Below are 27,993 nucleotides of genomic sequence, written 5' to 3' on the forward strand. Positions count from 1 at the left end.
GAGGACAACATACGTCAAACCCTTCTGACGAGCGACATCAGCTAACACAGAACGATCGGCAACAACGGGAACTAAGACGTGAAATACAACAGATGATTCTGCACAGTCAGGAAGTATACAACCGCACTAGTACAGTTCCTACTTCACAGCCTGCAGAACAAGTAGACGACGTGGAACAATTTTCTCCACCAGAAGACGACGACGAAATGGCGGGAGTCTCCTCTGAAGAAGTTTGGACCATGCAGCCCACCGACGCAGCCCACCGACGGAGAGGGCGATTTTACACTACTTCGTCAACGAAAACGACTCAACGCTTCTCCTAAGCAGAAAAACTCTCGGAAGCGACACCGTCCAGAAGAACCGAAAACTTCCAACCGTTATGCGGCTATTGCGACGGAAGATAATACGGATGCTCCAGAACATAGGGACCACACGAGTGATGTCAATCTCGAAGCAGATAAAGAGGGGACAGATGGCTCTGGCCGGAACTTACTACGCGAAGTCCCTCTCGTTACTATTTACCATACCAAGAACTCCATGGAACTCAACAAGGCGCTGAAAGCGAATATTGACGGCAGTCTTAAGGCCATCTACCAACGAAACAGGATCAAATATCACTTGGACTCCTATGAAGATCAACGGCGGGCCATCAATTTCTTTGTGTCGAATGACATGCACTTTTTTACACATCAGGCCGCAGAGGACAAGGACCTCAAAGTGGTTGTCAAACGTCTACCTGCCGAAGTTACGGTGGAAGAACTGAAAGACGCACTGATAGAGAAGGGTTTCCCTGCCATCAACGTCCACCAGTTTAAAAATCGAGACGACAACACTAAGGAATTACGACCTCAAGATGCTTACTGTGTCACTTTGCCAGCCCAAAAGGAAAACTAAAAGATTTACGACATCAAATACCTTCTATATACTAAAGTCGTTATTGAAACCTACAACAGACAAGAAGGACCTGTTCAATGTCGCCACTGCCAGCGATTCGAACATACGGCTAATTATTGCAGCTTGCCTGCTCGCTGCGTTCGATGTGGAGAGCAACACCGATCTTCAGCATGTACTCATCCCCGAGGGGCTCCGCCGAAAAGTGCTAACTGTGAAAAGGACCATCTTGCCATATGGCGTGGCTGTCAGAAGTACCAGGAACTTATCAGGAAATAAAGACAACGGTCTTCCCCGCAGCCCTCTCAACGGAGGACTCGTGTAATACGGAACTCCAACCAGACGCCACACCCTCCGCCCCACCGTCAGCAAACGCCACAAGAACAGCCGGCAGCGACACGGCAGCCAGTAACACAGCCTCCTCCTGAAGCACTTCCATCTCGACAGCACCGCCAGCATTATTCATACGCCCACGCAGCGTCACCACGCCGACCGGAACCGGAAACCTACGTCTCACCAGCTCATTTGATGGAATCTGTAGCTCCAGCGCTCTCTGATGTCGCGAAACTTCTCACCGCCGTGCAGCAACAACTAGTGGGGATACTTTCTTTAATCGAAAGTGTGTTAAAGGCCTTTGGAACATCTTAAGATGGATCGCCCTGGGACCACGAGAAACCTGAAAATCTGTATACGGAAAGCCAACGGAATGAAACACAAGAAAACAGATTTCACTGAATTTTTACAACGTCACAAAATCGACATCGCACTTGTATCGGAGACGCACCTTCGACCAACAACTGAGCTCAGATTTCGTAACACGTACGTCTATATAACGGGCAGACAAGGCCAACGAGATGGAGGGACCGCAGTTCTGCTTAAAAGGGAACTGCGGCACCATCATGAAACACTACCACACCTCCAACATCTGGAGGCAACAGCAGTAACGGTTCGATCGGCGGCAGGCAACATCACTTTCATTGCGGCGTACAACAGCCCCGGTAAAAACCTGGTGCCAGACGACCTAAGGAGTATCTTCACCAATTTTGCCAAAATCTTCCTAGGAGGTGACCTTAACAGCAAGCACGTCGCGTGGAATTCCCGACGTACGACCCCCCAGGGGGTCCACAACTCTTTCGTGGATACGTGCGTGGCGAGCACGGGGCCCCGAGCCATTGCAGCCTTCTTTCTCTCCCGGGCTGCATTTCCTTTCCCTTCCCCTCCTTTCCCCTCCACACCCCTTTCCCCTCGCCCTCTCCTCTCCCTCTATTGGTGTCCTTGCTTATGTTGGCCCCCGCTATCCTCCTGGTTCTGTTGGTTTTCCACTCTGGCTTTGTTGCGTAATCATCTCCTCCTTTTGGCATTCCTTGGTCCCCCTCTGGGGTTTGACCTCCATTCCAAAATTTCTCTTCCGTAGTGTGAGCCATTTGGGGAAGAGCACCTTACCTAGTGTCTCCGACGTGTGCCCTCCTAGTATATTCCACCTTTTCTTCTACGTCGTTGTCTGATGCTAGGGTGCATAGCCAGCACGGTAGCCAGCCCGTGTGGTGGGGTCGCTATGTACCCTTTTGGTTGAGCCCCCTGAACACACAGGGATCACACTTCTGATACCTGAGCTGTGACCTCCTCATGCATGCCTTGGAGTGGTTGCTCGTCATCCTGGAGCATCGGAACTCCCGGCAATGGCCGCCGTGCCAGACGGCCCTTGCTGTGGCTGGGTGGCGCCCGTGAGGAGAGCCCATGATCGGAGTGGGTGGTATCAGGGCGGACGCTATGCAGATGAAACGCATACGGGTCCAAAACTCTGGCCGCTCTTCTGCGGCCGTCTCTCTGCGTGGTACTGATTCCTCAAGTGCTGCTTCTCTTGCCCCTTCGGCCTTCCCTTCCGTGGCTACCCCCTGGGAGGAGGGTCAGGCCCGTCGTCTAGGGGCAAAACCTTTCCCCCGTTATCTAGTTTGCACCAGGACTGATGGAGATACTTTCACCAGTGTCAAACCTTTATTCTTTGTGGAACACATTGAAGACAAGTTCGGCGAAGTGGACTCCCTGAGCAAGATGCGGTCGGGTTCGTTACTGATAAAAACTGCTTCGGCTGCCCAATCTGCGGCCCTTCGTGCCTGTACCCATCTTGGCACAATTCCCGTGTCCATTACTCCTCACCAGTCTCTAAATATGGTACAAGGTGTGATTTTTCACAGAGACCTCATCCTTCAAACTGATGAGGAACTTCGGGACAATCTCGGACGGCGGGGTGTTCACTTTGTTCGGCGTGTTCAGAAGGGTCCTAAAGATAATCGTATTGATACTGGTGCCTTTATCCTGGCCTTTGAAGGGGATACCCTTCCTGAGAAAGTTAAGATTATGGTCTATCGCTGTGATGTGAAGCCGTACATCCCACCTCCTATGCGGTGTTTTAAGTGCTTGCGTTTTGGCCACATGTCTTCTCGCTGTACCCAGGACCCTCTCTGTGGTGACTGTGGACGTCCACTCCATGAGGGGAGTCCCTGTGTTCCCCCTCCTGTATGTGTAAATTGTCGTGGTAGTCATTCTCCACGTTCAGCAGATTGCCCAGTCTATAAGAAAGAAAAAAAGATACAGGAGTATAAGTCTCTTGATCGTTTAAGCTACACAGAGGCCCGTAAGAAATATGCACGATTGCACCCTGTGTCCATGACATCTAGTTACGCCTTGGTTACATCTTCATCCCTTCCTCCCCCTTCCTTACCCCCGTCCCGGACCCCTCTCCTTCCCCCCTCCCCTGCGGCTCCCACACCTTCTCCTCTGGGCGCCGCTCCCCCTCCCCAGCCGGAGAAGTGTCCCACTCCTTCGGCGTCTGCCGGTCAAGGGCGCCTCTCCCGGGATGCCCCTTCCCGGCACCTTCCAGGTCAAAGGTCTGCTGCAGCGCGGCGACCGCGAGAGCCGCGGTCTATCGGCCCCCAGGTCGCCCGGTCTCTTTCTGTTCCTGATCTTGCTGCAGCTGGCTCCATTATGCCACACAGCCCTCCTCGATCTCAGCCTGAAAAGAAGAAGAAACATAAGTCCCGGGACAAAGAGCCTCTGGTGTCACCGGAGGTCCCTTCCCCGGCTTCACAACCGGATTCTGACCTGTCGTTTATGGATGTCGCCCCCTCCTTGTCGGTGACGGGTGGGGACCCGGCGGTATGACTGGATTTAGCGTGTTCAGCCCTCATTTAAACCATCGTTCTGTGGTTCTCCAATGGAATTGTAATGACTACTATCGTCACCTTCCGGAATTGAAATCCCTTCTTTCGTCCTACTCAGCAGCTTGTGTGGTTCTCCAGGAATCTCATTTTACTGATGCTCACTCACCGACCCTCCGTGGGTTCCGTGTTTTCTGTCGAAATCGGGTCGGACCCTTGCGGGCTTCTGGTGGCGTTTGTACGTTGGTCCGTACAGACATTGCTAGCACGTGGATTCCTCTCCAAACTACATTGGAAGCAGTTGCTGTTAGGGTCCACTTAGACTCTGCAGTCACAGTATGCAATCTTTATCTCCCTCCTGACAGGACTCTTACACCTGCTGCCTTAACCACCCTTCTTCAGCAACTTCCTCCTCCCTTCCTCCTCCTTGGGGATTTTAATGCTCATCATCCTTTGTGGGGCAGTGCCTTTCCATCTAGACGAGGTCTTCTTATCGACCAATTTATTGCAGACCACGACCTGTGCCTTCTTAATGATGGCTCCCCTACTCATTTCAGTGCTGGTCATGGTACCTTTTCTGCCATTGATCTTTCTCTTTCTTCTCCCTCTCTCCTCCCTTCATTACACTGGTCGCCACACGACGACCTTTGTGATAGTGACCATTTCCCGTTGATTATCACGCTCCCTTCCCGCTCCCCGATGGAGAGGTTACCTCGTTGGTCTTTCCACCGCGCCGATTGGCCTCTATATACTGCACAGGTCGAGTTTTCTCCCTCTTTGTCGGGTTGTATTGATGACGTCCTACGTGACGTGTCTGACGCGATTGTTCGCGCTGCTAACCTTGCTGTCCCGCGCTCATCTGGACAATTTCGTCGTCGGCAAGTCCCGTGGTGGAGTACGGCCATTGCCATTGCCATCCGTGATCGCCGTCGAGCTTTGCAACACTTTAAGAGGCACCCATCTGTAGCCAGCCTTTCTACCTTTAAGCGCCTTCGCGCTAAAGCCCGTTATTTAATCAAACAGAGCAAGCGGATATGTTGGGAACGATTCGTTTCTTCCCTTGGTTCCACTGTCCCTCTGTCACGGGTATGGGCTACACTTCGCTCTCTCCAAGGTTGCCACCCTCCCAGGCCTTCACCTCCCAGATGGCATTTGTACGGACCCATTAGTTCTTGCAGAACATCTTGCGACCCATTTTGCAGTGGCATCAGCGTCGGCCTCCTATCCAGCTGCTTTCCTTCATCAAAAACAGCAGGCTGAAGCTGTCACCTTATGTTTCACCACTTGTGAGTCAGAATCTTACAACGAACCTTTCACTGAATGGGAATTTCTTTCTGCTCTATCTGCTTCTCATGATACGGCTCCTGGCCCAGATTCCATTCATAACCAGCTGCTTCAACATCTCAGTGCTCCACAACGGCACCATCTTCTTCGGGTGTTTAACCGTATCTGGCTCCAGGGTGACTTCCCTTCTCAGTGGAGGGATAGCATTGTGGTTCCTGTCCTTAAGCCTGGTCAGAACCCCCTATCTGTTGACAGCTATCGGCCAATTAGTTTGACCAATGTTGGTTGTAAGTTACTTGAACGGCTGGTAGCCCGTCGGCTCACTTGGGTCCTCGAATCTCGGGATCTATTGTCCCCTTACCAGTGTGGCTTTCGAGAGGGACGATCTCCAATCGATCATTTGCTTCGCTTGGAATCCGCAGTTCGGCAGGCTTTTTCCCAGCGCCGCCATTTGGTTGCAGTGTTTTTTGACCTTCGCAAGGCCTATGACACGGCCTGGCGCCATCACATCTTACTAACCCTTCATCAGTGGGGTCTTCGGGGCCCACTCCCGATTTTTATCCGCCAGTTCCTGATCCATCGGTCATTCAGAGTTCGAGTTGGTACTGCTTTTAGTTCTCCACGGACCCAGGAGACGGGCATCCCACAGGGTTCTGTCTTGAGTGTCCTTCTTTTCCTCATTGCTATCGATGGACTTGTGGCCTCTGTCGGTCCCTTGGTCGCCCCTGCCCTGTATGTGGATGATTTCTGCATTTGGGTTAGTTCCTCCTCGATGCCATCTGCAGAACGGCAGCTCCAGGTGGCTATACGGCGTGCCTCTGCATGGACCCTCTCCCACGGGTTTCAATTCTCTCCTTTAAAATCGCGGGTGGTCCACTTCTGTCGCCGTACTACGGTCCACCCTGATCCAGAGCTCTATCTCGCTGCACAAAGATTGCCTGTGGTTCCACAGTTTCGTTTCCTAGGTCTTCTTTTCGACAACAAGCTCACTTGGCTGCCCCATATCAGACTCCTGAAGGTAGGATGTTTCCGTAAACTCAATGTCCTTCGCTTCCTTGCCCACTCCTCCGTCTTTATCGTGCTCTAGTTCTGTCACGTTTGGACTATGGTTGTCAAGTTTATGGTTCAGCTGCTCCTTCCACGCTGCACGTGCTGGATCCAGTCCACCATCGTGGTATCCGTTTGGCCACCGGTGCCTTCCCTACTAGCCCTGTTGATAGTCTCCTGGTTGAAGCTGGGATCCCCCCCCCTTTCTGTTCGGCGGTCCCAGCTTCTGGTGTCTTATGCCCTTACTATCCGTTCTTCTCCCGCTCATCCTTCCTATTCTATCCTATTCCCAGACCATGGACGTCGCCCGCCTGACTCCCGCCCTCGGGCGGGTTTACCGGTTGGGCTGCGCCTTGCGTCTCTTACCCGTGATTTTCGGCTTCCTTCTTTGTCCTGTCTTCCTCGCTCCCTCCCCTCCACCCCTCCTTGGTTAGTTCCTCGGCCTCGAATTCGGATGGATCTCCGCCGCGGTCCGAAAGATTCCATCCCCCCGGTGGTGTTCCGTTCCTTTTTCCGCCAAATTTTATGGGAGTTTCGGGATGCTGTTGTTTTTTACACTGATGGCTCTAAATCTGCTGATCATGTTGGGTATGCCTTCACGTCCTTCGTTGGAACGGAAAATCATCTACTGCCACCCTCATGTGGGGTGTTTACTGCGGAATTGATGGCAATTTCCCGGGCCCTTACCTTTATTAAACAATCCCAACACAACCGCGTTTTGTTATGTACGGACTCGATGAGTGGCCTTCTTGCTATTGACCGGTGTTTTTCGCGCCATCCCTTGGTCTCTGCCATCCATGACCATCTCGCTGATCTTCACCGTGCTGCTTGTTCCAGTGACTTCTTATGGGTCCCAGGCCATGTGGGTATCCCGGGTAATGAGCTCGCTGATCGTTTGGCTGGGGGAGCAGTTACTTACCCCCCGTTTTCTGTAACCCCTCCTGCAGCGGATTTACGGCTTCACATCAAATCCCACTTTGCACAGTCATGGGCCAATTCTTGGGAGGCTACTCCACTGTCTAATAAACTTCGTGCCATTAAGATGAATCCAGGCCCATGGCGTTCTTCCTTTCGCCTCTCCCGCAAGGACTCGACCACACTGTGTCGTCTCCGCATTGGCCATACCAGGCTGACCCATGGTTTCCTTTTGCGTGATGAGCCACCCCCGCTATGTGGTTGTGGAGCCTTCCAGTCAGTGGCCCACATTTTGGTTGAATGCCCCCTTCTTTTGGCTCTGCGTGCTAAGTACAGACTCCCCCACACTTTACCTTTGATGTTGGCTGACGATTCCTGGATGGTCTCTCTGGTTCTAGGTTTCCTCCGGGAGAGTGGTTTTTATTCTCAGTTTTAAAGTTTTTAATCTCCCTCTGGTGTTGGGGCAGGGCGGTGAGTGTTTGGGTGTCTCCCACTGTAGGCAGTGTTCAGAGATTCCCGATTCACCTCCCTGACCGGAATCCTCTTTTCTTTCCCTTTTACTCTGTTTTTACCCCTTCTTTTTAAGGCTTGGTTAGTTTTTCTATTCCCATACGTACTTCCTGCATTATAGCAGTTGTACCTTTTAAGTCACAGGTGGTCTTGCCTACGCTGCTTCAGCATAGTGTTGGGTTCGTTCTCTTGCCAACTTCCCTCATTTGTTTTTACTATTGACAACGTGACTGCCCTTTTACGTTTCCCCTTTATCCGTTTTATTTTTCTGACTATACTGAGATGTCCCGTTAGCAGAATGGAGTCTATTTGAAACAAGGGACTGATGACCTTGCTGTTTGGTCCCTTTAACTTCAAACAACCAACCAACCGACGTACGAACACTCGTGGACGAACTTTGATTGCCATCGAAGAAGAACTGGGCATCACAGTCCATGGCCCACGAGAGCCCACACGGATTCCTTCCGTCGATCGGCAAGAAGCAGACGCCCTAGATATAGCTATCATCAAAAATAATGAGACGAACCTCCAGCTCCGCACCGTCGACGATCTTTCGTCTGACCACCGACCTGTTATCAGCATAGTGGAAAACGCAACGGCCAACCTTCCGCCCCCAAGCCATCGACATCGCGGTACAAACTTTGACGCAGAAGATAAAGGTAGCCATACCTAAATTGGTATGAATTACAGGCATGTAACTTGAATAGTACATGAATTATTAAAGGTAACCTCACAAACTCTGAATTGGAGTCAATTTTGGACATATCTTGACAACAATTACTATCAATCGCGTTAGGCCGTAAGTACTCCACAGTTACTTGAAAAAACGGTAGCATCATGCTTATAAATATGTTTATTCGTCTATGTCTTTGTTTATATCCGAATATACTATTCATGAAGAAATTGTTTAAATATCTACCGTGTTTTAGAAAGCACAGAGGCTACTGGCCTACGTTTTGTTTTATTCCTTTGATATGTTTATGTAATTTGTTATGTATCTCATACTGTGTGTTAGAGCGTGTTTATGGTCGAGCCGTAGGAATATTTATTTAAGTTAGAGTTATTTAAATGTATATCCAGTATTTAGAAAGTGTTCCATTATGTTTGTGAATGTGCGTTCGCTTGAAGATCTGGCGGGAGCGCCCTAGACAATCACAGCGCTCGTGAATGCGGAGACTGGATGGAAGTTGCAGAAGAGCATGGTTTCCGGAAAGGACACGAGGTGGTTCTGGGCGGGACGGCACAGGACACGGAAGGTTTTTTTGTTTTTTTTTAGTGTGTTGTGTGGACTGAAGAGATCATCCTTGATGACTTTCTCTTCTAGGATGGGATGTAAGGATAAAAGGAAAACACTTTATTTATTACACATTCAGTTAGGCTTGGGCACGCAATGGGTCCTTTAGCCTCCCGTCTTTGATGATGTCTATCTCCTGTGGAGGGTGAAATGTGTCAAGGCTGTTATGTGTGACTGCTTCCTTGTGTTATGACAGATTGCCTGTGGGGGGTGAAACGTTATTGACTTGGGTACTCTATACTTGTGCCATCTTGCAGGGTTTACCGTTCCTACCGATTCTAATTGTCGAACATCGTCCCTAAGGGCATCGATCTTGTCAAAAACTAGTAGAGCCTTGTCATGGACCTTCTCTTGTATAGTGGTCTCGGGGAGTGCGGTGCGGATGTCGACGTTTCTTGTCCACCATGGAGCTCCTGTGATCCATCGATAGCAAATGTTTTGCAGCGCTTGGAGTTTGTTGTAGTTGGAGAAGCACATAGTTCCCCACGAGGTTGAGCCATACAACATTGTGGGTTCCACTGTTGCCTTATACAATTGGAGTTTAGTCTTAGGGTTGAGATCCTTACTCTTCAGGAACGGAATCAATGACCTGGCCATCTTCTGGGCTCCCGTCTTCTTGTCAATATGCTGCGTAAAGAGTAATTTTTTGTCAAGGTAGACACCGAGATACTTCACTCCCGGCGACCATGGGATAAATTGGTCAGCTATTTGGAGTCTGTCGTTCAGAACTGGTTTCCTCCGTGTGAACAGAACGGCTGCCGTCTTCGTCGGGTTGATCGTTACCTTATTTTGCAGCGCCCAGCGTTCCATTACAGCAAGTTGCCGTTGCATCCTAGCGATGAGCTGGTCCAAGTGTCGTCCAGTCGTCAGAAAGGCCGTATCGTCCGCATAAAAACTCGCCGTAACAAGGGGGACTGTTGGGATGTCATTTATATATAAGTTGAAAAGCAGAGGCGAAATAACAGAGCCCTGCGGAATTCCTGCGGAGATCAGTTTCATTTCGGAGTTTTTGTCGTTGACTCGGACATACAGTTTCCTGTCCTGCAGAAAGCTGTCTATGAGTCTAATGTAACAATCCGCAATAGGGGTAGTGCGATGCAGTTTGACGATAGGGTTGGGCCGCCATACCCTTTCGTAAGCTTTTTCGATGTCAAGGAAGACACCAATCGTGAAGTGCTGCTTGTTGTATCCTTCTTGTATCCGTTCGGTGATCCGTAGAAGTTGAAATTCGGCAGATAACTTTTCTTTGAAACCAAATTGTTCGGGTCGTATAACATCGTGCGTTGTAAGCGTGTCATGGAGCCTCTTCAACAGCACTCTCTCGAGCACATTGCCAAGGGTCGGCAAGAGGCTAATTGGCCGGTAACTGTTGGGTTCTGCTGGGTCTTTACCTGGCTTGGGTACTGGAACTACTCGAGCAGTCTTCTATGCCGTAGGAAAGTATCCCTGCAGAAGACCGCTGTTGAGAATTCGGGTAAGGAGCACAGTTGGCTTCCTGGGCAACTGTTTCAAATCTGTGATGCTTATGGAGTCGTTGCCCGGCGCATTGTTCCGAGTCTTCCGGATGATTTTACGAATCTCTGCTGGTGTGGTGAGTTTTGGGCGGCTCTGCACAGGCGCAGCACGAAAAGCAGTCCATTCTGCTGTAACGACGGCTTTCTGTTCTTGCAGGCGGACGTCGTTCACGGGGGTCGCTGGTGTAGACATCTGTTCTTGGTAAGTCGTAGCATACAGCTCCGCCTGGGCGAGTTCGTCAGAGGAGGCCATCTGGTCCTCTGATGGCTCGTTTAGGTGGCCGCTGTTATCGTATGTTCTTGGTTCGAAGTAAGAATTCATCCATCTTATCTTCCCGGACCTGCTGTCGCCACTCGGCCACTCTCCCGTGCAGTTCTCGTGTCAAGACGTGTGTTTCTCGTCGATCGATCGGGCTTCTAAAGCGGAGCCAACGTCGCCTGCTCCTGTTTCTCTGTGTCTTCAGTTCCTGGAGTAGAGGCGGGAACTAGTCGAAAGCTACTACAGGGTAGACCGTGTGAGTAGTTGCCCTCCGTTTGGCTACCTTTATCTTCTGCATCAAAGTTTGTACCGCGATGTCGATGGCTTCCGGTGTTGAAACGTCCTGCGTCGGGCAGATATTGTTGTCAAGATATGTCCGAAATTGACTCCAGTTCAGAGTTTGTGAGGTTACCTTTAATGATTCATGTACTATTTATGTTACATGCCTGTAATTCATACCAATTTAGGTTTAAACTAATAGCTTTCTAAAGATGCGTAGATCAACGAAATCGGATGAGCCGTTTAGATTTAGGAAATTCGTTGCTAGGTGTTACTTGTATAATTTGTCAGATACTAAACTTTAAACTAATAAAGATATTGGTAATCTGAGTACACCATCAGAATTGTCGTGCAGATAATGGTAATATACATTTTTCTTTTTGAGGTAGTATCAGAGTAGTATCTAGACGTGGGGTTCCATATCACTCCAACTACACACGCCCCACACCATTACTGAGCCTCCAGCAGCTTGAACAGTCCCCTGCCGATATGCAGGGTGCATGGATTCATGAGGTTGTCTCCATACCCGTACACATGTTCCCGCTCGACACAATTTGAAACGAAACTCGTCCGATCAGGCAACATGGTTCTAGTCGTCAACACTCCAATGTGACCGGCCCAGGCGAGGCGTAAAGCTTCGTGTCATGCAGTCATCAACGGTACACGAGTGAGCCTTCGGCTTCGAAAGCCCATATCGGTGATGTTTCGTTGAATGGTTCGCACACTAACACTTATTGATGGCCCAGTATTGAAATCTGCAGTAATTTGCGGAAGCTATCCACTTCTGTCACGTTGAACGATTTTCTTCAGTCGTCGTTGGTCCCGTTCTTGCACGATCTTTTTCCGCTGCAGTGACATCGGAAATTTGATGTTTTACCAGATTCCTGATATTGGCGGTACACTCGAGAAATGGTCGTAAGGGAAAATTGCCACTTCATCGCTACCTTGGAGATGCAGTGTCCACCGCTCGTGCACCGACTATAACACCACGTTCAAACTTACTTAAATCAAAAAAATGTTCAAATGTGTGTGAAATCTTATGGGACGTAACTGCTAAGGTCATCAGTCCCTAAACTTACACACTACTTAACCTAAATTATCCTAAGGGCAAACACGCGCACGCGCACACGCCCGAGGGAGGACTCGAACCTCCGCCGTGACCAGCCGCAGAGTCCATGACTGCAGCGCCTAAGACCGCTCGGCTAATCCCGCGCGGCTTACTTAAATCTTCGCTACGAAGTCTTTCGCGACGTATTGCTTGAATAAAAATCTCTATGGAAGTAGAGGACACCACTTCACTACGCGCCATATAGCTGTTGCTATGACGTATTCCAACCAATCAGAAGCCGTCCTCTGCATATAAAAGTGGGAGCCTCGCTAGTTTACGACAGTCGGTTTTAGCCCTGAAGATGACCATGGAAGTAGTGGTCGAAAGCTCGGAGTTTCATCCTGAATTGACGCGACATGTACACCGAGAGATTTGTACTTAAATCTTGATAACCTGCCGTTGTAGCAGCAGTAACAGACCAAACAACTGCGTGTTGTATAGGCGTTGCCGACCGCAGTGCCATATTCTGCCTGTTCATATGTGTCTGTATTTGAATACACTTGCCTATAACAGTTGCTTCGGCTCTTCAGTATATATTAGTTTAGTCCGGGAAGTGGGAAAGATGGGTCAGATAATATCTAGAACGATGTATTTTTTGTGAGGATGGCCTTCAGCCAATGGAAAAGCACGCAGTAGCGGAACACTACGCGAGACAAGTGGAGACTGGGACTTTTCGAGTGAAGAGCTCAAGGGAGCGGTTCTGGACACTTAATGACGGGTACTTGAAAAATGCAGACTTGCGTGCCGTAACGTGCGTGATTCAGTCGTGGAGGTGATTGATTTTGTGTGGTGAACGGCCGCTACCATACCTTCGCTTCTGAAGGGACTTGATATTTTAACGTGTCTGAGTGTGTTCCAGAATAGGACAATAACATTTGCGGTTTGATTTACGGAACTGAGAATACACCGAATACGAGCTACTATTATTTGTATCGCTGTAACACAAAAAATCGCCAATTTCATTTTCAAAATAGCTGTTTTCAACCGTCTGTAATTGAAACTTACAAAATAATTAACAATATTCGTGACCTTCTGACAATTGGAGTCAACAATAGAAATAATGTTACAATTCGCCCTTGTCTGTGTCCGTACTTCATCAGATGGCAATGTGAATCACAGACAAAATGCTACAGACAGGAATAATAAAATTACGTAATAATTCGTTTACATAACACTAAGCTTCTATACTTCCACTGACACACTTCCGGCACGTTATATTAGATGCAGGCGGGGATCCGTTCGCGGGATGTTCTGAGCTGCTTCTGAGAATAACATGTTACTAAAAGCGTTTATATTTTCACGTATATTAATTTTCATTTTAACAGCCAACTTCCAGAGAATACAGTATCCTGATAGCTAAGAACCTCGAATTAGCCCATAAAAATATGGCAAGATTACTTCAGTTGCGTTCCTGAGGCGCAGCCCACGTGGACTAGTTTGCCGCCTGACCAGCTGCGGCAAACATTACAGCCCTGAAAATGCGCCCAGTCACAGGCTGACCGTACCCGCTGCCAATAGCGAGTCTGACACCATACGTGCCCCCGTAGGTGGAACAGACAAACTGCAGGGACAGAAGGAACAAACCCCTCCACTACGAAAAAGAAATGACAGCAAGATTGACTACACGGAATGTAGGCGGAAACGGCAGAAACGTGCAGCGATACCCTCATTTACGTCCTCACATACCTATAGTCTGCAGACTTGTGTTCAGTGGTAGACCTAAGTGAAATACTGGCAATGCTGAGTACACACTTACTTTTTATAAATAATGTAGTTGTCAAATTATAGAATGTTCGTTGCCGTCACAGATCTCGGAAAGATCACATGACAACAGGTACTTTCGAATTTTTGGACAAATTGTTTTCAAATGGTCTGTTTATTTGACTTGAGATTTATTGTACGTTATGCAGAAGCGATGTATCAATCACTGATGTAAATAAACTATATTTAAGATGTTTTAAAATAATGGCAATTATTGTATTCACCAACAACTTGGGTATCCAACTTAAAGGTAGTAGGAAGCGACTCGCAGCGACGGAGTTCCGTGGCTAAAGGAAAGTGGCCTACATCACGCTTACCACGTTCACATCACATGGCAATATATCCGAAACAAAATAACTTCGGCAACACATGAGAAACCTCAGCAATCATTTGTTACAATACTGCACATCAAACACTCAGCTTTTGCTAGAAGAGAGGGCGTAGCACTGATGCAAAAGTTCTGAACCTAACCTAACACAGTAGGTAATGAGTCCAATTGAGGATAAAATCAGGGAGATTAGAGCCCACACAGAGGCATACCGACAATTCTTCTTTCCACGAACAATACGAGACTGGAATAGAAGGGAGAACCGATAGAGGTACTCAAGGTACCCTCCGCCACACACCGTCAAGTGGCTTGCGGAGTATGGATGTAGATGCAGAATTGGGACTGCAACAGTGTGTTCATAAGCTCCATCACTCACTACATAAACGCTTCGTCTATCACTTCGACTAACCTTCGATAGCTTCCGTTTATTGTTACGACGACCGGAACCTGTCGCCAGCCGATGACTGCAGATAACTGTCCAATGATGGCAGGCAATTGCAGAGACCTGCCCGAGTGTCGGGGTGCGTTAAATTAGAACTTGTGCTCGGTTAACGAATATGCGACCCTGATCTGTATGGTAAAGGAACCAAATAGTTTCAGGTTTCAGCCCTCTGTGGTGGCAGATGTAACTAGGGGCGGAGGAATGGACTACTTGAATTCCTGTAGTGGAAGCGTGAAGTAGTTGTCAGTTTGTGCATCATCTTGGAGGTGACTGACTATGCGGTGCGTGACGCTCTTCGAAGTCTCTCTTTCTATGCCGCGTATGGCGCGGGCAAAGCAGTTACATTGATATTGTGATTACCCTTACAACCGAACTGTAGATATGCGCGCAGTATCTTTCTTGCGAGTTTATTCGTTTGGACGGAATTCTGTACTGTGGTGTAGCCTTGCTGTTTCCATTTCAGGCAGAAACTTGAAGGGCAGTGGCGGCGTTGCTTAATGGCGTGCAGGTGACGGACACGGCGCGGCTTCTATGTAACATGGCGGTCACGCGCGCGCACCTTCGGCAGTTTGCAAACTGGGCGGGCGTGAAACCCGGGCAAGGCTTCTGCCGCCTGCCGCCTCGCGCTGACCGCCGCCGGACAGCCAAGTTGGCGGCGCTTAATGGCACTTGCTGGCCCTCCACTGGCGCCTGCAGCTGACGGCCGCACCACGTCGGTGCCCGCCGTCCACTGGCAAAGGCTGCGGCTTACTCACCGACGGAAAGTGAGGGTCAGTCCTTACCGGTGGACGTTCATCACCGGTGTTGTAATGCAGCCGTGTTGCCAGAAGGTCTTCCTCTCCACAAGTGCGCGCGCATGGAAACGAGAGTTGGTCAATAGAAGTGGCGCCTATTCTTTCTATGCGATATACAGATCTCACATTCAGCTGTAGATATTGCATCAAACCCATATCGTTCCTCAATTATTATTTTTTAAATTTATTTCTCCCCCCCTCCCCTCCCCGTGTAACGGATTGGTTATTATGAAGCAACTCCAGGTGAAATCTGACGTACGCAGATGAGTGTCCAGGACACAGCAGCTAGCTACTGATTTCAGCATAGGGACAGTGTGGGACTACTTTCTTCAAATAGCCTTCCTGTTACGAAATCATAGCAGCCTATGCGAATTGCTTGAACAGCGTGTACGCTGTTCTTTCACATACCGCGTCTGATAGGCGTTCAGCGCACCTAAGTGATCAAGAGGCAGCCGCGTGTAAGCCCGTAGTTTCCAGTGCAGGAAAACCGGTTCGTTGCACTGCACACCTGATAACTTTCACATTTACTTGCTGCTTGCTCCAGAAAGTGGGAAATCGCTTCTCACACGTAATAAGTGTTGCACCGGCAGAGGGAAAGAGTGCGGAATGAAAGGTCCAAGTACGAGGTAAAGTGCCATGAAACGGTGAATGTTCTCAGTAATAATGGCAGATATTCAAAGATATATACTAGTCTGTTGCTTTCTTATGGAATCACGTGGCTGCCGTCAACCGTGTACATTCCTTCAGAGAAAATTAGAATTACATTAATACCCTCAGCTGCTGACGGGCGTTGATATATATATATATCAACGGGGACAGACGACAATGTGTGCCCTGACCGGTACTCGAACCCGGGATCTCCTGCTTACATGGCAGACGCTTTATCAATCTGAGCCACCGAGGGCACAGAGGATAATGCGACTGCAGGGACTGTCTCGCGCACGCATCCCGCGAGACCCACATTCTCACCTTGTATGTCCACACACTACATTTGTAGTGTCCCACGCCAACACACTCATTACTCGTGGAAGACATTCTTACCAAATCCCGTAAGTGTTCGGGGAATATGTGTTGAAAGTGTGTGGTATAAACCGTGACTTTCCTTTTTTCCCATGGAGAGTGGTGTGTGTGGTGTGCTCGGCAGTCGGTAAACCAACGAGGCTATTCGTTTTCTCTCCGGACAAAGACTCGCCACCAAGCGTCGCGACGGACGCATTGAAACCACCTACAAGTTACTGTCAAAACATTGAACTCAGATCTGTTTCATTTCAGTAAACTAATGGTCTTCCTGGAATCGTTTTGTTTCATTTCATACAATTACAAGGAGAGATTCGATTAGACTGAACTTTTTTAGAACAACTGACTGAAAGACAACGCATAGCCTAAACCGCTAGAGACGTAGAAATGCTGTACAGTCAACGCTTCGTGTTAAAACCGGTTGCGAGAAAGCACAGGCTAGACTGTGCTGTGGAAGTGTGGTTTTTTCCCTTTTCACTGTCATTTTTAACGGAAAACAGTGAAGTTGTGGTTGGTTGGTTGGTTGGTTGGTTGGTTGGTTTTGGGAAGGAGACCAGACAGCGAGGTCATCGGTCTCAACGGATTAGGGAAGGAAGGGGAAGGAAGTCGACCGTGCCCTTTGAAAGGAACCATCTCGGCATTTGCCTGGAGCGATTTAGGGAAATCACGGAAAACCTAAATCAGGATAGCCGGACGCGGGATTGAACCGTCGTCCTCCCGAATGCGAGTCCAGTGTCTAACCACTGCGCCACCTCGCTCGGTCAGTGAAGTTGTGTTTATAGATAACTTTATAATCCTGCCTCTTCGTATATTAAAAGCGTCCGGAATATTGTCACTCGAGCTACTACCCTCACAGATCCAGCAGCTGAAAGGATCTCTCTCATTCCCCGTGTACAAATTACACCACCCGATTCACCCATTCGTTTGGACTTCTATTGCCAATAGAGGTTCCGCTTGCAATGACAATAAGGTGGAAATGGATATAAAGGAGTAGAAGAATATGGACAGACGGATAAGGGGGGGGGGGGGGGGAGAAGACGAGTAGGAGACGTACAGGAAGGGGGACAAAGATGATGGGCACAGGCAGGGAGGAGGAGGAGGAGGAGATCGACAAACGGGGATGGAGGGGGAAGAGATCGACAAACGGGGTGGGGAGGAGGAGAGAGGGACACTGAGAGGGGGGGGGGGAGGAGGAGGAGGAGGAGGAGGAGGAGGAGGAGATAAGAACTGCGAAGCATTGCCGAGTTCGGTAGTGTTGTTACATGTATATCGATTTCAGTTGGTTCGTTGAAGGTACTGTTTCCAAAATCATTACATGAACTTAGATTTTGGAAGCTTGGTTGTTTAACTAACAATGGATATTGCATACGCGAACGATAATATCAGTACATTGGCGGCGTGGTGTAACTGCGGATCGATATGGTTTAAACTAAAAGCATGACACTATGCAGTCAGTGATGGATTTTCCCTTCAATAGTGTTGATCACTTCGGAATATAATTTAATTGTTCATACAGCAAAAATCAAAGCATCAAATAGGATACTAAATTTAGGCTTTTGTTTCGTAACACTTTAATTATTATTGAACCGTTGACTATGTTTGTAGTTCAGTGATCGATGGGGAGGACGGGGAAAAATAAAGCCGTAGGCGAGTCTTGAGAAGGCGCGGCTGACTGCTCTCTATAGTAGTCCTCTCGGGGCTTGGGCGCCGTCCCCGCGGCTGGCTGGCTGGCTGGCCACCTGTTAAGGCACTGCATCCCCCAATGCCATCGATTGACCCGCTGCGCTCTGATGTTTGTGGACACAGCACCGGGTGGAACGTCTGTTACAATTCCGCGTCCCTTGCCCGACAACTGGTTCCTCTTTCGTCGCAGCCAAGCAGCTGGACTTGGAGAAGAGAGCCAGAAAACGGCCAAGTGTCGCCGTCGTACTCATTATTCTACTGCGTAACCGCACCAACGCTACGCGAGACTTCTCTGTAATCTATTGATATTAATTTGTTTATGAACCTTCAAACAACACCTTCTTAACTTAGCTCAAAAGCTGAGGACTCGAAACAACATCCTCCATAAGCTATGCGGAACTACCTGGGGATCTTCAGCAACCACCCTGCGAACTTCAGCTCGGGGCTTGGTATACTCAAGTGCTGAGTATTGTGCACCTGTTTGGATGAATAGTCATCATACAAGGCGCATAATATCTGGCACAATCAGATCTACTCCAGTTTATTGGCTTCCACTGTTAACCGGTATAATGCCTCCTGATCTACGCAGATGTACTGCCCTTATGAGAGAATTCCACAAGATCTCCAGGAATTCTAACCTACCTGTGCATAGCGACCTGCCACTTTTAAATTTCAAGAGGCTGAAATCACGTCATCCAACTCTGTGCGATGCTGCTGACATGGTTGCTAAGAATTTCAAACCTCTTCAAGAATGGAAAGGTCGATGGGAAGCAGTGACAGATGTGCACCTGCATAACATCTTCTCAGGTGCTAAACTTCCAAGTGGATTCGACTTACCACGCAAGACGTGGTCTACTCTCAACAGAATCCGTACCAGCCATGGGCGATGCAGGGATGCTCTCTTTAAGTGGAAGAAGCTGCCTGATCCAGCTTGTGACTGCGGGGCTCCATACCAGACTGTTCACCACATTGTCAGTGAATGCAGGATTCGAGCCTATCACGGCGCCAAAGAGGACTTCCTGCTGGCAACTCCAGATGCAGTGCGCTGGATTGAAGGACTGGATATTCAGTTGTAAAGACAAACTTAAGTTTCTTGTGTGTCAATATGTACATATGTATATGTAATTTCATGATATGTCTGTATTAGCCATACGCTAAATAAAAATAAATGTTTATGAACGTACACTCCAAATATTAAAACCCCTGACTCCATTATTTTTAGTGCAACAGTCCTCATTATCGTCAGTGTCAAAGGTGATATGTTGGGTGATACAGCTAATCTGTTCATTCCAGATGTTTCCTGAACCGTTGAAGATACCTTAATACTGTTTTCAGTTACATAAATAATGACAGTGGTTTAAATGGTTCAAATGGCTCTGAGCGCTATGGGACTTAGCATCTGAAGTCATCAGTCCCCTAGAAATCATAACTACTCAAACCTAACTAAGGACGTCACACACATCCATGCCCGAGGCAGGATTCGAACCTGCGACAGTAGCAGTCGCGCGGTTCCAGACTGAAGTGCCTAGAACCGCTCGGCCACAGCGGCCGGCTAATAGTGAGAGTGTCTTAATTAAACGACATAGTCCCTTTTCATAGCTGTTCTAATTACAGGGACATAGGTATCAACTGCGCTTTTTCAAGTGGAACTATACCAGTTTCTGCTGTTAGTATCGTAGTTCTCAAAGAGAGAAATTCAACGGCGTACTACTCTCCAAAATCCGACTAGTAGTTCCAAAGAAATATATAGGACTTTCGTATTACATGTTTTGACCGTGAAAACGATTGATGTTTTGTATGGGAGTTGGTGTTCAGCGGAACTGTCACGTCAGACTGATGGTATGCTCCAGCCTGATGTACCTTAGAGTGTCTATTTACAAAAGCGGCATAGTGGACAAAAGTATAATTTAAAACTAACACTAATCACAGTTCGCTACATATTGTTGGACCGACACACCAACTGGGAGGCAAAGAAAGTGGTATCTAAAGATGATTCACCTGTTTGCTACGGTAACAGTTCTGTTTTTGTTTTTATGAGAGCCGTCAAAAAAAAAAAAAAAAAACAAAAGGTGCCTGTCAAAAATGGAAATGATTCGTAAAACTGGAATTTAGGTAGAACTATTGTTAAATATTAACTTCGCGTCATGAGTTTGTCAAACGACGCACCCTGCAAAATTAATCGGCAACAGCTACATAAAGAAATGACAAAAGAAAGTGAGCATCAACACTTCCTTAAAATTCCTCTTATGTCGTAAAGTGCTCTAAATGCCCACGATATACTACAATACACGTTTGTACTTAATGGTTCAAGGACTTTCGGGCATACTGGAGAGATTCTTTCGGTATCACTGCAACAGTGCGACGTTCTAAATCCTCTCGTGTCTTCAAATCTTGTGCATAGACTTCGTCCTAGATTTTACCCTAGAGAACAAGAGCCTAGTGGTGTCAAATCAGGCGGACGTGACGGCTAACTGATAACACCTGCATGAACTATCCAGCGACCAGGAAAGACCTGAATTATAGCTTTTCAAGCCACGAGGCTTAGTGAGCCGGACATCCCTAGTGTTGGTAACACTCACATCTATGTATTTCAAACGGTATTGTTGTAGGAGATGCGGTAGCTCTTTGGTAAGAAGGGGTATCTTCTATCATTTAAAGTTTCTTTAGTGAAGTAAGGTCCGGTCATATAGTCTCGAATAACGCCACACGAAACGTTCTCACTTCACGTCCTTCGATGTTCAACCTTCCACAGCCAGTGAGATTCTCAGCGGTCCAATACTGCATATTTCGTATATTCAGCTCTCCATGATTTGGTGAGGTAACTTGATTGGTAAATAAAACGCTTCGAAGAAAGAAACTATTGTGCTCTTGTTGCGTCAGAAACGAGTGACAGAATTCCGTGCTGCTTCTGCAGTCCTGCTGGTTAATTTGCTTGAGAGGCGACCCATGATACAGATGGGGAGCTGTTCGCACGCAAAATGCGAGCAACTCTGGGCTGACTTATTCCACTAGCAATCGTAATTTCACTGGAGCTAACACGTGGATTATAAGCTGTAGCTGCCCAAAGACCTATTTTCTTCGCTCCGCTCCTTGCAGGCCTGCTCATTGCCTTCTGCCTCGTATTCCAGTGCCCTTCTAATAACTTAGTACGTAGAACGCAACTGTTCTCTTGGGCTTCCTTCTGAAATTCCGTAAAGGATTTGAGTATCTAGTTATCCTTCGTTTTTGAAAGACGTTTACTTCTTCAAACAAACACACTCTATCCACATGAAAGACAAGCCAGAATGAAAGCTTAGATTCCTGTTTTCCTCTTCATATTGGTATCGCGGCGGTGCAACAGTCTTTTTCTTCATTATCCAACTGGATAGATTTCCTTACTTGCTTATGAAACAACGGACTTCCGCATAAGACGACCGTCGGTTTCATATTTATGTCTGGTGTCTCTTCTTTCGGACATATTCGAAAGAACAGACATTTTGATCCTGCAGCCACTATGAATCAAGACCCAAAGGAATTAAAGACATCAGCTGGCAGTGTAACAAGCAGCAGACCCGGGTTCGAATACCGGCCAGGCCCAAATTTTCATCTCGTCTCACTGATACAAATGCTCATTGGCAGCTAATGTCTTAAATTCCGTTCTTGAATAGGTTTCATGCTCGAAATAAATAAAGTCAAAGCTCTAAATATTGTGATTACTCCAAAATTATTTTTTGAAGCGTGAAATGTCGTTGAATTAATGTGTTTCAGAACCTAAATACTAGCAGCAGAAAATGCTACAGATTTATAAAAAAAAAGCTGACTCAGATATCTCTATCATTAATATAGCTAGGAAGAGACTCTATACTTTCTGATAAAAGGACACACACACACACACACACACACACACACACACACACACACACACACACACACACACACACACACGAAAGAAAACTCTTCTAGCTTCCGGAGTTTCAGGTCAGTTCTCCCCCAACGCACATACCTCAATAGTTTTCAATAAACATTGAAAATTAGCCCTGCACTGAAAGAAACAAAACAATCTACAAGCGAGCCGCAGCACTAACATAGCGCCTCTCTGTGAGTATGGTGACCGAAGCATCGGCTCAAATCTCGTGTTGTGTAAAATACTTGCGGAGAAAGAGTCAAGTATAAAAAATGCGTCGAGAACAGTGTATACAGTAACAATGGAGAATCAAAAACCACCAGAGATCTACAACTGGACGGAAAATAGAAGTATAGTGACAAACAACCACTAGTCACGAAAAGTATTTCAGAAATAAGTACGTTTCTTCACGACTACTTTCTGAGACGACACGCTGTCAAAACGATGAAAGGCACAAAACAAGCTGACGTGTAACATTCCATTATCACAAGCCCTCGTAATGTAATGCCGGGTGAGCAATTGAAAAACAAGTAAAAAAAAGTGCACATGGTACAATTTTTAAGTTCAAAACAAAAAACAAGCATGAACTTTGTAAGATATTTCACATCAATAAGTCAAGACCCACAGAGGATGACACGTAGGTGTCGAAACATATCTGGGTAAATAAAAAAGATACATATTGTTTTGCATCTGACGGAGTTGGAAAACAAAGAAATTTAATTCACAAACGCGGAAAAAAAACATCAACACTAGCTTTCAACGCGAGCAAGACGATTGATCACCCTTTTAATATCGCTTCATCAGCAATGTCGTTCGGTGGTCGTGTGAAAAGAGAAATCACTGATTTGGTTGATAAGGCTGCTCTGAACATTTTTGCTACATTTGATACCCATCATAGGTAACAGCGGCGGAAGCCAAAACCGATGGAGCTGCTGTACAGTCCCACGGGACAAGACAGGCAGAGATGTTTGGAACTGTAAAAGGAACAAATGAGACGTGTGTACATTCATGTGGGTTGTATTTTGCAGGTGAACATTACTACAGAAATCTGCGGTATCAGTGGTTGTTAATTTCGTGTCACAGAGCAAGACCAAGTCTGTAGTAAACTGCTTGTCTGCTGCGCCCGAGTTGATCGATTTTGATAAAACTTTTCAGAGAGCAAGCAGTCTGGCATTAGCAGTCCACAGTGAATAGTTCGTCAATAGCGTTAAACTGTTCGTTGAAATTGACTGACAACGGAAAGCGTTGATCGCAACGTATTCTCCCTTCTTCTTCAGAAAAAACGAATCACCGCAGGTGCGCTGTATTCTGCGTGCTGCCTTCACAAGTAAAGGTAAAATGTGAGAAATATGCATCGTTACGCCGCTTAGAGCCCTGCAGTGGGTGAGGCAGGTTAAACATGAGAGGCAGTGGACTGCGAACGTTCAGTGCGGGACTATTAAAGACAACGTGACTGGAGCTTACTTCACTGAGAAAACATTAACGGGTGAAAGATAAACACATTGTCTCACCCAAGTGCTACCGGCTTTCCTGTAGGACCGACAACTAATGCGAGGACAGTGGCAGGCAGCGCTTTCAAATTGTGTGTTAAAACTGATACCAAAATATAAATTATATGTAAAGTATAAAATGGCGATGAGATATGTCATTGCTGTGTTACACGGATTAATGCAATAACTTCTGGTGGAAGATGAATCCGGTACCCTGAAGACGCTAGACGCTGCTCATTACTGAAATGGATTAAAGAATTGTTAAGAAAAGTACATTTCCACCTAGTGTTCAGACTTAGTCTCGCGATGAAAGTGACAAAAAGAAATAATGACGTACACAAGTTGTGATAAAAAAACTTTCCGTCATTTTCATTTTTGTTATTGTCATATCGTAACAAGTGTTACTTAATTGAAACCAGTGCCCTGTTACCCTCCAGCTCATCGCAAGCGGGGAACTATAAAACCCATGTCTAAAAGTTGTTTCCTGGCACCTGAGTGCAGGTACGAAGAGAATAGTTAGCGTTGCCGTAAAATGCCGCCGGTGACAAGCAATTACTGATAGCGCCATTGCTGCTGCACCTGCTCTCGTTCAAGCGGGATCGATGCTCAAAGGTTGGCTCAGTCATTGCATTTCACCTGTTATTGTGCTGCAGTCGTACGTAGCTGCTGCACACTTACCACACAATTTAGTTATGACTACTACTACTACTACTACTACTACTACTACTACTACTACTACTACTTACTACTCGATCCGCATCGTAGCTGAAGATAAGTTATTCGGAATCATCCAACGATTTCAGTGTGTCCAGTAACTTAAAACTGCTCTAGATTAAAAGCAATCATTGCGAGAGCTGTCTAAGTATCCGCTTGTTGTACTGTTAATTAAGTATGTGGCATAGGCTGGGTAATTCTACTTGCACGGAATCAGAGAAATACAAGAGGAACTTATTAGAAGTATAGTCAGGGAACAAATATAAATCGTCTGTTATGTTCATCAATAATTACTGTAGAAAAAGTGTGACAAAATAATGGCATTAATAATCTAAATTAATAGAAGTTAGTTCTTCTGGCTGCCTTAGCTTTCTATCGTTAGTGGAGGAGGGAAAGCCATACACCGCTCAAACCACCTCGGCTGCATAAACAGGTGAACTATCCCGTTGACGTTAAGGGTGTGATGATATTCCGTCCCATAACTCAGAATTATGTCATAGGAAATTATTTCCACAATGAAAAATGGCCCTTACTTCGTCATAAGAAAAGGGACAGATCTCCAACTGTTCATGCTTCGTGGAGAAGTGTTAAATATCTCCTGAATTACAGAGTGTGCCTGCTCCTGTCAGCAGTGGTGCGTCACTTGTGACTGCAAGTGTGTCCAAGGCTGTCCAGTTGCTAACACGAGCCCAAGATCTATCCCGAGGGCTCTGGGACTCCATTTTGATGCCAAAGGTCCCTGCTTTCGGTCGAATAAATAACAACGTATAGGACCTTCTGTCTGTTAACAATACAGAGTTTGATTTCCAGGAAAGGTATTCCATTGCGTTCTCGTACATTGCAAATAAAATTCATGTCTGTTCTTCCTGCAAGATGGTGAACAGTTGTTGATAGGTTCTTCAACGAACTGAATCGATGTTGAACAGAAACCGTAGTTCATTCCAAGGGGATGAAGACATAGCTTCGGTTATTTTGGTGTAATAAATATATCCCACTTTCGTGGAGCCACAGTCCAGTGACAGGATCCATACTGATATAGAGAAGATCCTGTCAAGGTCCCTGGTGGCGTAAAGGAATCCTGGTATTACCTAGATACTCCATGTTTCAAGACGAATCATCCCAAATCACAAGACTGTATCCTCCACATCAATGAAAGAGGAGTTTAAGTTACTCTTAGGATTACAGTTTTACTTTCACAACAGCAGTCAGATTATACTAGAAAATGATAATAAAAACGACCTCAGCCGTATTTCTTGTCATTTATGATGCCACAACCTATTTCGTTTTAAATGAACTTCTGCAGGTGACCAAAAATTCACAAAGTCTTCGTAATTATTTCTCACAAAGTGGCAGAAACGTGCCGGTATCATCAGTCAAAAATGGCTTAAATTCAAATACCTTGGATTATTTTAATAAGCTTACCTGAAATATGCCAGCGTTGTTTATCATTATTGTTATTAACACGTAAATTATGCAGCCGTGGAGACACAGAATGATACACATTTTGCAAAGTATTTTACATGCATTCACAATCTTGGGGTTTTCATATGCCTTGCACAAATAGTGAAACTCGGCCCATACTTCTACGAGCCTGCCTGCAGTTGCTGCATTCGTTGCTGTTGTTAAGCGCAGTCGCTGTCAACCCAAACTTGTGGAAAGTGACACATAGATGTGGTCTTTCAAAACCCTCCACACATCCAAAAACATAACCACAGAACCACGAGATGAGACTGGCTCGCTGGCAATGGTGGCTCTTACATAGTGCTGTACTCTAGGCGGGAATAAAGTCAAGCAGTTACAACTGAATTCCCTGCTTTGAAGCGGAGAATGCAAAACGCTGTTAATTGCGGTGTTACCGCCGTGTCAACTAGACAAACATGGTTACTGAGACGTCTTAACGGAAACTACGTGTTGCGGCAACTAGCGACTGGTACCAAAGTAAACTTTTTTCGTTGCGTAAGTTAAAATTTGGGGTCAAATTTCTGTATTTATTCATGCAGAAGATAGTCATGTCGAATCTGATGAATCTTTCTGAAGCGCCTTGAATTTTCGTTAACTAATTTTCCCAACTGAAACAAGGAATACACACACATCAACCTCTACATGGATACTCTGCAATTCACATTTAAGCGCCTGGAAGAGGGTTCATCGAACCACCTTCACAAAAATTCTCTTTACTCCAGCCACGTACAACGCGCGGAAAAAAAAACGGACACTTACATATCTACGTGCGAGCATGGATTTCCCTTATTTTGTAATGAAAATGGTTTCTCTCTATGTAGGTCAGTCAACACAATATTTTCGCATTCGCAGGAGAAAATTGGTGACTGAAATTTCGTGACAAGATTCCGCGCCGCAACGAAAACGTCTTTGTTTTAATGATTTCCACTCCAAATCCGAGATCATCTCTCTCTCTCTCTCTCTCTCTCTCTCTCTCTCTCTCCCCCCATTTTCTTGATAATACAAAACCTGCTGCTCTTTTTTGAACTTTCTCGATATACTCCATTAATCCTATCTGTAGCTATCTTACACTGTGCAGCAGTACTCCAAAAAGAGGACGAACAAGCGTAGTGTAGGTAGTCTCTTTTGTAGATATGTTGCATCTTCTAAGTGTTCTGCCAAAAAAAAACGCAGTCTTTGGTTCGCCTTCCCCACAACATTTTCTGTGTGTTCCTTCCAATTTAAGTTGTTTGTAATCGTAATTCCTAGGTGTTCAGTTGCATTTACGACCTTTGGATTTCACTTATATATCTTGCTACGGAAGTTAAGCGGATTCCTTTGAGCACTGACGTGCACTTTCAATTACTTACGGTCAACTGTCAATTTTCGTACCATACAGATATCTTTTGTAAAACGTTTTGCACTATATTTTGACCTTCTGATGACTTAACTAGAAGATAAACGACAGCATCATCTGCGAACAACCTAAGATGGCTGCTGAGATCGGTAGCCGCGTGATCTATGGCGTCTTGTCGCGATCCGCGCGGCTCTCCCCGTCGGAGGTTCGAGCCTCCCTCGTGTGTGTGTGTGTGTGTGTGTGTGTGTGTGTGTGTGTGTGTGTGTGTGTGTGTGTGTGTGTGTGTGTGTGTGACCTCAGCAGTTTGGTCCCGTAAGACTTTGCCACAAATTTGCAATTTTGCTGCTGAGATTGTCTCCTAAATCGTTTATATGCGAGTGTTGGAACTTAAATAGTGGCAACTATTTATTCACAACCGATACAAGAGTTACATGTTTGCACATGTTACTGTCCTTCAAAGTAGTCACCAGCGTTGTGTAGCACTCGTTGCCAGCGATGTGGAAGGCGTAGTATACCGTTAGTAGAGCCTGTTACGTTGATGGTGCGAATGGAGCGGTCTACTGCCCGTCGAATCTCTGGAATAGTTTAAAGCGAATGGCACGAACTGGTTCCTTCATCCACGGAATCAAATCAGTCACAAGGACTTAAGTCACCTGCGACCAGCTTTGCGAAAGAAGCGGCGACACTTTCTGCGCAACACACCCATCATTTTGCACGACAATGCGGGGGCGCATACAGCACAAGCTGTGGCTGCTCCGTTCTGTCGATGGGACTGGGAAGTACTGCACCATCCACCGTAATCCCCGGTGTGGCTCTGTAGTGATT

This window comes from Schistocerca piceifrons, chromosome 1 (genome assembly GCF_021461385.2).
Source record: "Schistocerca piceifrons isolate TAMUIC-IGC-003096 chromosome 1, iqSchPice1.1, whole genome shotgun sequence".
Classification (NCBI taxonomy): Eukaryota; Metazoa; Arthropoda; class Insecta; order Orthoptera; family Acrididae; genus Schistocerca; species Schistocerca piceifrons.